Source organism: Dasypus novemcinctus, chromosome 2 (genome assembly GCF_030445035.2).
Source record: "Dasypus novemcinctus isolate mDasNov1 chromosome 2, mDasNov1.1.hap2, whole genome shotgun sequence".
Classification (NCBI taxonomy): domain Eukaryota; kingdom Metazoa; phylum Chordata; class Mammalia; order Cingulata; family Dasypodidae; genus Dasypus; species Dasypus novemcinctus.
This window is the reverse complement of record NC_080674.1, coordinates 965850-979324: the sequence shown is the minus strand read 5'-3', so window position 1 is coordinate 979324 and position 13475 is coordinate 965850.

Genomic DNA, 13475 nt, shown 5'->3' with positions numbered 1-13475 from the left:
TCCAGAGGCCAAAGCAGAGCCTGACAGCACGGCAAGGTGGGGGCTCCCCTGTCCTCTCCCCCATGGACAGCGGCCCCCGCGAGGCGCAGGACTTACAGGAGGCCCCCAGGCTGCAGAAAGGCCCCGGGGTGGGGGTGGAGGGCAGGCGAGGGCTGGAGAGGGGGCTTGCTTTGTGACCTTCGGGGGTCAGGGGTCCCTTGATTATCTGGGGGAAAGTTGTGCCCCACCCCCGGACCACAGTCCCCACCCTCTTCTCCACTGGACACCCCTGCGAGGTAACTCAACCCGGGGTGTGCACAATCCCTGTGGGAGGATGGCGGCTGGGAGGCGGGAGGCCACCCCTGCAGATTGCTTGGCCTAGCCCGGGGCCAGATGCAGCTCACCGGGCCCTAGCCCGGACCTGGCTCCTTTACAGCAGAGCACAGGCTGGCTCCACCCCTCCCAGGCCCCCGAGCCTCGGAAAAACAATTCGTTCTATCGTGACCATTTGACACTCACCCTGCAAGTGGACGTGCCCTCAAAGGCTGGTGGCGGGGGAAGAGACACAGGGGTTCCTCAGAGGGCCCCACTGGGGGGGCATTTCCCCCAGGGGGCTTATCTCGCCAGCCCAGATGAGGGAGACAGTTTGTTTTAAATTCCCTGGACCATTGACCATGAGGTGCAGCAGTGCTCAGAGATGTATTCACCAAGTGCAATGGATGTCTCATGATGATGGAGGAGATTGTTGTTATGGGGGGAGGAGTAGGGTGAGGGGGTGGGGGTATATGGGGACCTCATATTTTTTGAATGTAATATTAAAAAAATGAATAAAGACAAAAAATAAAATAAATTCCCCAGAGCTCAAGGCAGGGCAAGTCGAGGCCACAGGCTGTGCTTGAGAGGTGACGTAGACGTGCCTCGAAGGAGTTACGGGAACCCTTCCACTCCTGGAGGCGAGGGGTGCCTTCCCGTGCACCCCTAACCTGCCACGGGGGTGCTCCCGGGGCAGGTGCACCCCGGGGTCTGGGGGCACCGCCTGGCCTCAGTGGAAGACCCTGGAGGAAAACCCAGCACTTGGGGGGCCCCGAGGCCGGTCCTTCATCGTCTCTGAGGGCCAGGCCCGAGGCCCCAACCTCTGCACTTCATCCAGGAAGAGTGGGCGGTGGGTGGTGGGTGGGCGGAGGGATGGACGGGCCCATCGTGACGTGCGGTCAAGGGCGAGCCCGTCCCCTCGTGAGGCCCCTCTGCTGCTCGGGGGGAGGGGGTTGCTGGGGGAGGAGCCGGCAGAGGAGGAGGGCGCCAAGCAGCAGCCCCCCACCACCGCTGGGGTGACACCAAAGACCCCAGCAGTGCAGCCACCTGGGTGACCGCCCAGCGGACTCCAGGCCCTGCGTTAGACAGCCAGGGCCCCCCGCCCCGGCCCCCTGCCTCTGGACCCCATCAGGCCGCGGTGCCCTCCCCTGGCTTTGTCTGGCCACCCCGCTGCTTCTCCACGCACTGGGCACTTGCCCTTCTTGGCGAAGCTGCCCCCACTGCCCCCTGCCCACAGGTTCTTCCCAGCAGGAGGGATGCCGGGAGCCCCTGGGGGTGGGTGTCAGTCCCGGGTCAGCGCTTGCCACGGGGAGCGGGAGACGCTGGGCAGCTGCCTCGGGCGGCCTCTGGAATGGCAGGGGCGCTGCCCACGGCAGGCAGGCATCCTCTCGGCCGGCCCCCCGGCCTGGGCACACCCTGGCGGCCTGCGGTGTCACTGGGCAGGTCCGTGTCAGGCTCGCAGACCACTGGCACGTGCACCCTGGCCCCCGGCCCCAGGAGGTGCTTTCAAAGGGCAAACCTGTAAGGTGTGGGGCAGGTACCTCAAAGAGGAGCGAGTTCAGACGCGCGCTTCACAGCCGCGTGGTCTGCGCCGATGGGGTGACGATGTTTGGATCTGCAAATAAAAGGAAGACATCCTAATTCCTAAATTATTTATTTATTATAGGTTTATTACAGAATATATAGCCTATATTCATGAATTTTGGTTTTTGCCTCCTTTTCAAGAGAATCACAATTAAGTTGCAACAATCACTTGTCAAGGTAGGTGACAAAGGCACTTTCAGATGGCATCAGGCCAAATCATGCCCTAACGGGAGACAGATGGGAGAGAAGGTGCTGGAGAGGGTTTCTCTTCCTTGGAGGTCAAGGTGAGTTCCCTTTCCCACTCCTCTTAGCCCACGCCTGCCACGCCTGCCACCCCTGGACACAGAAGTATCTTTGGCTACAGTCAAGGTTTCCGAGTCCTGACCCAAACCTCAGGCAATTACCAAGGGCCATTAACTGCCCACAAGCCTCGTATCACCAGCTCAGCACAGCTGATTCTCAGTCCCCTACCCCTGCACACTGGAAGCCAGATTCTGCTCACACGTTTCCTGGTCATATCAATAGAAAATCGGGTATTAGCAGATGTACATGTCATATGTTTGATTTCACACAGAACAAAAATAGACTTGCTCTTGACCTCAGAGCCTGTGCAGCCTGAGAGAAATCATAAATATAAACCCGAATAGATATGCATGAATAGAATTGCCAGACAAAATTTGAATTTTAGGTAAACAGCAGAGAGTTTTGAAGTATAAGTATGTCCCACTCAAGGTGTGAAACATACTTACATTAAAAACGTATTTGTCGTTTGTCTGAAATTCAGATTTGAGTGGGAGTCCTGTGCTTTTATTTGCAAAATCTGGCCACCCTAGTACCAATGAGAAACATTAAAAAAAAATAGTTGCCAATTGAGGCCTTCTTCACCCAGCTTATGGGCTAGGGGTGTAGTAGGACACTTAGGGGCAGTCTAGTGAGCACTGAAGTTGGAGCTGGGACGTGGCGCTGTCCCAGCCAGGGGCAGCTAGAGGAAGGGAAGAAGGCAGTGACCTTGTCTTTAAAGCCCCAAAACTCAAATTCCTTTCGACGTGTCCTCCCTTGGGCCTGGCCCCCAAACACAACCCGTTCTCACTCAGTTCTTCTCGCCCTGTCCTTTCTCCCCCTGGAAAACCTGTGCTCAAATCAGCTTCTGCTAATAAGCAAAGGAGGCTATTTTCCACCGTCACTTGATTCACCACGGATTTATCGAAGTCGCCCCGTGGGGGATACTAATTTGCAACACCAAACAACGTCGGGCCTCCATGCCACGCTGCCTGGACGTTGGCATCACCTGGGGCAGGCTGGGATGCCGTTGGCCTGGGGGGCCCTGGCACTGGTCCTTTTAAAAAGCCAATTGTATCATATCATTGATGTGGAGACAGTAGCCACCGGAGTTCTGAGGGCAGGGAGAGGGAGGAAGAGGTGTGATGTGGGGACATTTTCGGGACTTGGAGTTGTCCTGAATGATATTGCAGGGACAGATGCAGGACACTATGTATTCTGCCATAACCCACTGAATGGACTGGGGGAGAGTGTAAACTACAATGTAAACCACTATCCATGCGGTGCAGCAGTGCTCCAAAATGTATTCACCAAATGCCACGAATGTGCTACACTGATGAAAGAGGTTGTTGATGTGGGAGGAGTGGGGCGATGGGGAGTGGGGTATATGGGCACCTCTTATGTTTTTTAATGTAAGATTTTGTGTGATCTATTTATCTTAAAAAAAAAAAAGACAATAAAAATTTTTGATTAAAAAAAAGCCCCAATCTTAATGGGGAACCAGGGCTGGGAAAACCAGGCGTCACATTCCCGCACTGGCCATGGTGCCTCACTCAGGTGGGGAGCGGGATGGATTAGAGCTGGGGACTGGGCAGTGTCCCTGAAATCATCCCAGAGTGCGGTCTCTTGTTGATTGATGCCAGACGTGGTCTGAAGCCACAGAGACCCACATTCTCTGGAAGTTTCCAGAGCCCACATAGGTTCCCTCTTGCAAGCGGAGCTGTCTGGAGACAGGTGGGGTGGAATGCTCTGCTTGGCACCTCTGGGTGGTCGGAGAGCCCTCTGGCTTCCCCCAGAAGCAAGGGAAGCGCCTTCGGCTGTAGGAGCAGCACACAGTCTCTAGAGCCAAGCTCGGCAGGAAGGCGAGCGCCCTCCACCTGGCCCTGCTTCTCGCTGTCGGTGGCGTGCTTTACCAAGCCGCGGGTCTCAGCTTCTGCCGACTGGGACCCACGGCCCCCGATGCACAGCAGCGGCTGCGGGGTTGCAAGGACCTGGAATCAACAGAGTGGACACGGTGGACTCACTCCAGGATGCGAGGGGTCTTTAAGTGTGGGCAGATGGAGAAGGAAGGCGACACTGCAAGGCAGTCCCAGAGCTGACTCTGTTTGGGCTGTGACTGGGAACCCCAGGGCGGCGTGGCCCCCCGGCGTGAGCCACCTTCGCAGGGATTCACATTTGCCTGGACCTGGGGGCGTCTCTTGCTATTGATTAAGGTCTACTGGAAGTACCCATTTTCCCACTGAAAAGGCACTGAGAGGGGGAAATGGTAACTAGCACTTTCAATAATTTCTTGTTGGATTTCATCCAGTGAATGAATCGGAGAGTCTTATCAATGGACCCATTCAAACCCACTGAAAACCTGGAGGAAACCGATTTCGTAGGAGATCCCCACTGGCTTCAGGGGATCTTGAGCACCGCGTCCTTGAAACTGAAGGTCAGGCCAGGGCTGGCCTTTCATCTTCAGACTGTAGCCCCTTGTTGGGGCTGCACAAGCGGCCACAGCCTCACGCCTCACACTTCTTCCTGCACCTGTGCTGTGTGGGGGAAGACACCAGGTTTGCTCAGAAAGGACATGACTTTCAAGTAGTAACTCATGCTCTAGGCAGGGAGCACGTCCACGGGGAGGGGGCAGCGAGGGGTGCGATAAGGACAAGCTCATCACTAGTGAACAGTTCGTCTCCACGTTTTGATGGGAAGACACATGATGCTAAAATGGCTGCCTCCGTTTCTGTCTCGTCTTGTGTCTTGTCCTCTTCCCCGCCACTGTCTTCCTGCTGTCCCCTCTGCCCACGACAGTGTCCCCAACACCCTGCTGCCTGGAAGCCCGCCCCTGCAACTGGTCCCTGTGGACAGTTAGTTGCAGAAAGTGAGTGTAGACAGCTGGGTACTGCGTCCCTGTGGATGGCCAGCTGCAGGAAGTGACTTAGGCAGCTGGGTGCTGGGTCCTACATGGATGGCCAGCTGCAGCAGGCGAGTGTAGATGCTCAGCTGTGGGAGGTGAGTGTAGATGCTCAGCTGTGGGAGGCGAGTGTAGATGGACACCTGTGGGAGGTGAGTGTAGATGCCCAGCTGTGGGAGGTGAGTGTAGATGGCCAGCTGTGGGAGGTGAGTGTAGATGGACACCTGTGGGAGGTGAGTGTAGATGGCCAGCTGTGGGAGGTGAGTGTAGATGCTCAGCTGTGGGAGGTGAGTGTAGATGGCCAGCTGTGGGAGGCGAGTGTAGATGGACACCTGTGGGAGGTGAGTGTAGATGCTCAGCTGTGGGAGGTGAGTGTAGATGGCCAGCTGTGAGAGGCGAGTGTAGATGGCCAGCTGTGGGAGGCGAGTGTAGATGGACACCTGTGGGAGGTGAGTGTAGATGCTCAGCTGTGGGAGGTGAGTGTAGATGGCCAGCTGTGGGAGGCGAGTGTAGATGGCCAGCTGTGGGAGGTGAGTGTAGATGGACACCTGTGGGAGGTGAGTGTAGATGGCCAGCTGTGGGAGGTGAGTGTAGATGCTCAGCTGTGGGAGGTGAGTGTAGATGGACACCTGTGGGAGGCGAGTGTAGATGCTCAGCTGTGGGAGGTGAGTGTAGATGGCCAGCTGTGGGAGGTGAGTGTAGATGGACACCTGTGGGAGGTGAGTGTAGATGCTCAGCTGTGGGAGGTGAGTGTAGATGGCCAGCTGTGGGAGGCGAGTGTAGATGGACACCTGTGGGAGGTGAGTGTAGATGCTCAGCTGTGGGAGGTGAGTGTAGATGCTCAGCTGTGGGAGGTGAGTGTAGATGGACACCTGTGGGAGGCGAGTGTAGATGACACCTGTGGAAGGTGAGTGTAGATGGACACCTGTGGGAGGTGAGTGTAGATGGCCAGCTGTGGGAGGTGAGTGTAGATGACACCTGTGGAAGGTGAGTGTAGATGCTCAGCTGTGGGAGGCGAGTGTAGATGGCCAGCTGTGGGAGGCGAGTGTAGATGGCCAGCTGTGGAAGGTGAGTGTAGATGGCCAGCTGTGGGAGGCGAGTATAGATGGACACCTCTGGGAGGTGAGTGTAGATGCTCAGCTGTGGGAGGCGAGTGTAGATGGCCAGCTGTGGGAGGCGAGTGTAGATGGACACCTGTGGGAGGCGAGTGTAGATGGACACCTCTGGGAGGTGAGTGTAGATGGACACCTGTGGGAGGTGAGTGTAGATGCTCAGCTGTGGGAGGCGAGTGTAGATGGCCAGCTGTGGGAGGTGAGTGTAGATGGCCAGCTGCGGGAGGCGAGTGGAGCGAGCTGGGCGCTGGGGTCCGTGTGGCCGGCCCGCAGGGTCCGTGCTTGTGGCTGCAGCGTCGCTGCCTCGCCTGGGGGGGAGGTTGGGGTCTGGGCTACAGAAGCAGCCGTGCGTGAAATGGGCTCACAGAATCCATCACCAGCCTGGCCCCTCGAGGGAGTTCTGACTGCCTCCCACCCTGTGTCCTCAGGAGTGGCTGCGTAGCCTCGGGAGCTTGTCGGCCCCCCCCCCCACGAGAAGCTGCCTGGGGGGCAGCTCTCATAGCAGACTATCGGAATTTATCCTAAAATGCGCCTTTATTAAACACTTGGTAAGTGATAACGAAGGCTCGATGCTCTGAGCTGGTTAGAGCACTTGTCAGGTGAGAAAAGGGAAGGAGGCACGGGGTCGTCCTGGGGTGTCAGGCATGTCAGGGGGATGTCACCAGGGTATAATGGGGGCAGCAGGGGACATAGTGGAGGGTGTCATGGGGGTGTCAAGGGGGAATCGGGAGCATGCCGTGGGGTGTCAGGGTGTCATGGGGGCATCAGGGGGCATCAGGGGACATCAGGGGTGAGTCATGGGGGTGTCATAGTGTGTTATGGGGTGTCAGGGGGTGTCATGGGGTGTCAGGGGTGTCGGGGGATGTCAGGGGGATGACACCAGGGTGTAATGGGGGCAGCAGGGGACATAGTAGAGGGTGCCATGGCAGTGCCATGGGGACATCATGGGGGCATCGGGCATCAGGGCATGTCAGGGGCGTGTCATGGGGTGTCATGGGGGCATCATGGGGGCATCGGGCATCAGGGCATGTCAGGGGCGTGTCATGGGGTGTCATAGTGTGCTAGGGGGTGTCATGGGGGTGTCATAGTGTGCCAGGGGGTGTCATGGGGCATCAGGGGTGTTAGGGGTGTGTCATGGGGGGTCATAGTGTGTCAGGGGGTGTCATGGGGTGTCATGGGGCGTCATGGGGGCGTCAGGGGGCGTCAGCGGGCAGCAGGGGTAGCGGTCACCACAAGGTGCCATCGGGGACCTCACAAGCGGCATCGTCAGGAGCATTGCTGGGGTCACTATTAAGGGGCATCATTGGGGTGCCTTCACGGAGCACATCGGGGGCATTTTAGGGGCAGCCGGAGGTGGATGCCCAGCCCCGCGTGCTCACAGCACCCCCCAGTTCATCATCCGGCCTCGGTGCTTCCTGCCCCTTCTCTCTACGTGCAGGGACATGAGCAAAAGCACGCTTTCTTCACTGAGACGTCTTCTGGGAGAGCCCGAGAAGGTCATGACTTCCCTTCAGGAACCCACACAAAGCGGGTGTAACGCAGCTCCACGGAGCTTCAGCTTCTCACTGCCCTGGAACAAACAGCTGACGCTTTCCAACAAGGACGTCAGTTACGGTCAAGAGTCTGCTTATAAATACACTACGTGTGTGTTGAAAAGATTTAAAACTGTGCAGAAGAGTGTGTGTGTATGTGTGTGAGCACATGTGAGCACGTGTGTGTGTGCCTGTGAGTGTGTGGATGTGGATAATGTGTGCCTGAATGTGCCTGTGTGTGGAAGCATGGGAGTGTTAATGTGTGTGCATGTGAGTGTGCGAGTGTGTGCCTGTGTGTGAGCATGTGAGTCTGTGAGTGTGAATATATATGCATGTGTGCATGTGAGTGTGCCTGTGTGTGGAAGCATGGGAGTGTGAATGTGTATGTGTGTGTGCATGTGAGTGTGCCTGTGTGAGCCTGTGTGTGTGTGAGCATGTGTGAGCACGCGTGTGTGTGTGGACGTGAATAATGTGTGCCTGAATGTGCCTGTGTGTGAGCATGTGTGTGAGTGTGCCTGTGTGTGGAAGCATGGGAGTGTGAATGTGTGTGTGCATGTGAGTGTGCCTGTGTGAGCCTGTGTGTGTCTGCATGTGGGTATGTGAGTGTGAATATATATGTGTGTGTGCCTGTGTGAGCATGTGAGTGTGACTGTATGTATGTGTGCGTGTGAGTGTGCCTGTGTGAGCCCGTGTCTGTGTGCGAGCATGTGAGTGTGAATGCATACACATGTGTGCATGTGAGTGTGCCTGTGTGCTCATGCGAGTGTGTGTCTCAGCCAATGTGGGTGTGAGGGTGTGAATGCACGTGTGTGTGAGCACGTGAGTGTGTGCATGTGAGCATGCCTGTGAGTGTGAGCTGCCTCTGCAGGCACACACTAGCTTCCGTGAGGAGCCGCGCGGGTTCCAGGCTGTCTTCTCTTCCCAGTTCCTGCCAGTCAGCACCAGCACCCGACGGGGGAGACTCAGAGTTAAAGGAACTCCTGAAAGTCAACGCCATTTTTATTAACATTAACTGCTATTACTTTTAATGAACAGCCTTGACAGCAGGAGTTACATAGGTGAGAGCATTTGCACATTTTCCTCTCAACTTTTATTTAACGAGTGGATGCTGCCTGCATTTGCACAGCGGCTTGTCCAATAGCCCGTAAGTCTGAAAAATGTACTTTACTCTTTGGTTTCAGAGGAAATTTTGTCTTCAGAGGGGAGGATGGCTATGAAGGGGCTTGATGGGCATAATTATGGGATTTAGCAGCGCTTCCACCAAACACCACCAGGCCCCTTAGAGTTGGTCTCGGGAACCCAGTGTGGACCGACAGCTGCCCGTGGGTCTGAGAGTTGATTCAGCTGTGCAGGTCCCATCCCCTGGGGGTAGAGCTGTCCCATGGGATGATGTCATGATTTCTGGGAGCCCCAAACAGGCCCATGAATTACAAGCCACGTGCCTTTATGGGCACCGTCCAGAGCCCACGCCATTCCAGGGGCATGGGTGATGCTGGGCATTTGGGAAGAGAAATCAGAGTACTTGGCGTATGACTCCTTTGGAGAGGTGCCAGTTTGCTCCTGAGTTGATACACACTTTGCGGGCTTGCTAAGGTTCAGCAGTGGATTGTTCACGCTGCACCTTCATGTACATAACTCACTGAAAATACGAAAGCCCTGAGGTCGCCCTAGGTGGGTGTGATCTTCACACAGTAAACACGAGGAGACAGAAGCCTCACAGCTGGTCACGGAGGCAGCAACTCCTGGCATTTATTTAGCAGTAAATAAATGTGAGTACTGTGAATTTCATTTAGCAGCCACATGCACGCAAAAGCTTCGAGTTAGTGAGGGTCATCATCTTCTCTTTACAGGTGAGTAGACTGAGTCTTGTAACGTGCCCAAATCCGCTGGAGATAAGGACCCACCCTGGGTCATGCCTCAGACCGCTTGCTCCCCAGTGGCCAGCTGAGTCTTCACCCAGAGTCTCCTGCTCCAGGCTGACTTCTCTTTCCTCCATCACCTGTCCCGGGCAGCTCCTGGGTCACCCCTGCTGCTAGTGGCTTTGGGGCAAATGAGCCCCATGGATGACATAATGGCATAAGCAAGTGCCCCGCCCGACTCAGGTGGGATGTGGCTCTCTCAGCTCCCTCTGCTCTAATTGACGCCCAGGAGGACCGTGCACTCATGGGGACATCCTGCAAAATGAGAGGCGAAGCAGGGTCCGTTCTGTACACAGGGCAAGACCTGTTTCACGTGGTGCGCGTGCCATAATCGGTGGTTTCCCTTAAACAATACCACGGCAAGGTCTCAAGTAGGGACCTCAATAGATGCAAAACACACATGTACATGCATAAGCCAACAAATCACCTGTACGTTCCAGATCGTTGCTGCGCAGAAGCGCAGGCGTGGCACTTCCGCGGCTCAGCTCTCAGGCCACGCAGGGCTCGTGGCGCACAGAGCGCTCTCCGCGAACACTGCCTCAGTCTTCTTGAATGTGGAAACCAAACCCAAGCCCCAGGTTTCTTTCTTGAGATCTTGTCTTTCTGATTTTATGAACCTCTAAGAATAAAGTGCTTTGCCCACTCCCGTGGACTTAGATTTCCGTGACTGAGGGCAAGCTGGAGAGGGAGATGAACTCTAGAGCTGTGGCTTACACAGACAATCCCGTGGCTTACTCTCTTCTAGTGGTAAGTGTTGACCTCTGGCTGACTCACTCTCAACACCACATGCACCTGGCCCTCTGCTTGTCCTTCCCCGAAGGAGCTGCCTCTAGAAGCACATCCCATCTCTTGTGCTCTCTACCCGCTTGGTGTTCTCAGCTCCAACATTAGTTGAGTTGCTTAAATCTTAAAAAGCATGCATCTTAGGTTTGCCTTTTTCATACATACATGTATGTATAGAATATTAAACTATTAAATTCCTGGAAAAGAAGGCAGCGCACACCTAATTAACGGCCAAGCCTCAGGCCCTCGCTTCATGCTTGCCGGCACGGTCTAATTTTGGAGCAGGAGCATGTCTATGTTATTTCACATGGATTAACAACCCTTAGACATGACATATCCAGTTGACCACATATTTCAGGAATATTTTGGAACTGTCAGTCATCACCAGTCAGCACCTTGGCAAATGTTTCGAATACCAATTGGATGAAGAAAATCACAAGTCACAGGGGAGCTTACACTGTCCTTTTCATTACACTTCCTCCTTCAAGTTTATCCGGAGCCGAGTAAGAAGTTTCAAGTGCCTAGTTTGAGTAGACACATATCTCCAGTGTTTCTATACAAGGAAATATTTCAGATTAAGGATGGACTGACAGGGCACTGTTTGAGGATAAGCACGTTTGCAGTGTCTAGTAGAATTAGGAGTAGTAGTGAGAGGTTTTCCTCTCTAGAATGTTCCCTCTACAACCATGTGAAGCTGACCCCATCTGTGATGCTATAGCGAGCTTTTCTACACGTGAATCCTGAAGGAGGAGCTCGTCCTTGCCTCAGCTGTGTGGCTCCACTGTTAGAACAGTAAAGGAAAACTTGCTAGCTCAACTGCTGTGAGCACTGCATTTTAAGCATCTGCTAATCAGAGAAGACTGGGGAAAAGCCCTGCACATGCAATGAAAACTCCTGGCTCCGAGCTTCGGCATCTTCATTTCCTTGAAATTCTGTGGTCTTGGTTGTCTCACAGGTGCAAAGAGGGGGCTATAAAACATTCTTCCTAAAGCTATTTCCACACGAAGACTCCGTGATTCCATTCCTTTATGGGATCATATGCTGAGCCATTCCACAAAGCATGAAAATAACACTCACTGCAATTAGTTTATTATCTGGAAGGGACGTTCCTTTTCATTGTAGACTTTAGTAGCTTTGAACTGAACATTGTGTTAACAGCCTGAAGATTATTTTCTTTAGGTGAAGTTATATTTAAAATAGGACACACAGGACGCCCCCAGGAATCAGAAGGTTTTAGGCAGGCTATCTGAAGCCCTGGGAACAGGGGCTCAAGGGAGGAAGGGACGCAGCGAGGGTTGGAAGTCGAAGCGAAAGGCAGGGTTGCTTCAGCGGGATTCCTGGCTGCTGGTCTCTTCGTCCTTTGTGGAGGTCGGCGAGAGGAAGATGCCCCCCCACCCCCCCCTTGTACCCCAAATAGCTCCAAGTGCTTTGCAAATACACCAACTCATTAATTCCCCCACAGCCGTGGCGGGCAGGGAAATCACCTGGAACAGGACTCCCAGCGTTCCAGAAGCTGGGAGCGAGGGACGGTGTGATGCGTCTAAGGCCAGAGCTAGGGTAGGGGACCCCGTAACTCTTATACGAGGACGCAGCCCCTGGCGCAGCCCAGAAGAGCTTGTAGGCTTCAGCAGAGCCTGTGCACCCCGAGCCCCAAGCTCCACTTTCGTTTTTCCTTGAGAGCGATCAGTTCTTCGAGACTGCCACCTTCTCGAGATGTGGCCTTGAAGGCAGATGTCGAGAGCGATCAGGTGATGATGCGCCGCCTGTAAAATGCTCATTCGCTTTGAGGAATGCTCAGGAAAGGAGAACCTTACAATGGAAAACGACGGCTGCTGCGCTCACAGGTAATGGAATATATTGAGAAACTTTTGGAAACACCTTTCCCGGGCCTACAGGAGGAAGGCAGCTAGGTAAGGAAGAGTTCAGTTTGCTTGAAGTGAAAACCGGTCCCTGGAAAGCTGACAGCAGCCCCGTGTGTGCGCGAACCCCAGCCCCTGTTTCCCGAGCCGCTCAGCTCGCACACGCCACGGCCGGGAGGGATACGGCTCCTGCTTCTGCCAGGACAGTGTGTTCAAAATGCCTCTTAGTGATTTCTCACAACGACTTGGCTACTCACAAGGGTGACCTTGACTTTTACCGATGAAGACTCATCCCCAATACTTGGGAGAGGGGAGGAGAAGAGGGCAGAGGGCCAGCAGCGCGTTTCTGTCCCTTTCATATAATTTGCCTTGCTGCTCTCGGGCAACTTTTGCATCTAAGTTTTATTTTCATTTCCCTTAGGGATGCCATTTCTTGGTGTGCATTTAAGTAGAAAACATCCCGTTCTTTATCTTTTTCCGATAGAGTGTCACTAGAACACTGCGAATGAAGCTGGTGGTGTGGCTTTGGATTCTAGGTGAGCTCAGAATGGATGAAATTATCATCTGCAGCCACAAACCACATCTCACCCTCTAACCCAGTGATGGGAGAGACCAAGGCAGAAGCTGCAGATGGTTCGAGATACCGTGACCGCCTGCTCTGCGGGGAGGGGGCTCCAGGCAGGCGCCCCCCGCGTTGGGGGCGAGCAGCTTCCCCTTCCAGCGTGAAGGAGCCTTGGAAAGCAGGTGCTCGTAGCACTCACACAGGGCTTTCCACAGGTGTGATGTCGGCCTGGACATCCAAACCAGGACCTGGCGTGTGGCGCTGGGCTGCCGTGTGGCCCGGCCCCAGTTATTGTGTTCATCTTTCTGCCCCCTGACGGGCGTCAGAGACCCTGGCTTGGGCCGTTTAAATAGACACTGTTGCTTTGATCTGCAAAGCAGGGTTTGGGAAAGACGGTCTGCACAGCTCCTCCTAGGGTTCCATTGTCTTAAGGTTCTCCGTGTTGATGGATGTGATTGCTCGGCATTTCTAAGAGCTCTGCGACCAAGGAGTCTCAAGTGAATGCCACTGATTACACCTATTTGTTTAAATGAGTGGTTTAAATTAATAGGCTTGAGAGCCCAAGGTCAAAGTTGCAATTACATCCAGCTGAGTCAGTTGCGACCGTTAGAACGCCGTTAAAGGTCTAGCTAAACATTACCTGCATAGATGCTTC